This window comes from Nestor notabilis, unplaced genomic scaffold (assembly GCF_000696875.1).
Source record: "Nestor notabilis isolate BGI_N333 unplaced genomic scaffold, ASM69687v1 scaffold17474, whole genome shotgun sequence".
Classification (NCBI taxonomy): Eukaryota; Metazoa; Chordata; class Aves; order Psittaciformes; family Psittacidae; genus Nestor; species Nestor notabilis.
The window spans coordinates 253-1,352 of NW_009924444.1; positions in this window are offsets into that span (position 1 = coordinate 253).

Sequence of the window (1,100 nt, forward strand, 5' to 3'; positions counted from 1 at the left end):
TGCAGCGTCGCTGCCAGCATCTGCCACTGCCCGTGAGCTGCAGCACCGTGGGACCCTGCTTCATCCTTCTCCCACCCATGGGAAATTCAGCTGCAAAGCCTCAACCCACCTTAAGGTGGGCCCTGGCTCTCCAGAGCTCCCTGTTAGGGGTCTTGGGATGCTGTTATCCCCCTCCAGGGTCTGCTACACCACTGTGAGTTCCTCCAGCACCGCAGCAAAAGGCGAGCAGCCCTCAACTGTAACTGCAGCACTTGAGAAGAAGTGGGGTGTGGGATGCAGAGCCAGGCTCCGTGATCTGTTCAGGATGTGTGGTTTGGGAGGGTTGTGTCTTCACGGGGTGTTACGCTCAGAAGTCAAAGAGTGAGACAGGGGCTGCTGAGGTCGCTGCCTTCCCTCACGCAGCACGTTCAACCGCTCACTACCAAAAAGCCGCGGAGCCTCCGCTCCTCTGCTGCTCCCTCGCTTCAAGCAACAAAAGGAAACGGGCTTGTTGCTTTGTAGGTGAAGGAAAGGAGGCTCCGGAGGCCAGGGAGAGCGGGCCATGAATTATTCAGTGTAGCTGCTGGTGCAGGAGTGGTGCCAGACCCACAGCATCAGGCCAGGACCCCCCAGTTTGGGTGGATGGGGCAATGCAGAGGCTGGAGGTGCCCAGGGAGCTGGGGTTGGGGGCAATATCTCCCCTCCCACGGCTCTCCCCATGGCTGTGCTGCTGGCTCAGAGCAAATGGTGGCTTCTATTCCTGCATTCCTGTCCTAGGGGTGCACCTTGGGCTTCCCACCGGTGTTGGTTGCTTTGGACCAAAAGGAAGGAAGGACAAAAGGAAGGGAAATGCCTGCGAGGGGGCCCGTGTGCTGAGCGGGGAGGGCCGAGCCCGGCTGCCCCGGTGCTCGGGATCATTCTCCAGCGGCTCCGTAACGAATTCACTGACACAGGGAACAATTTTTCCCTGACTCTGCCAATTCCTGAACGCCGCCGCCTCGAAGGGCCCCGTGGGGAAGGGAACTTGAACTCTGCAAAAAGCTCTGCTGGAGCTTTATTTAAGGCTACGTAGAGGATGCTTAAATGTTAAAGGATAGAAAAATAATGGCTGGGGGTGAGGT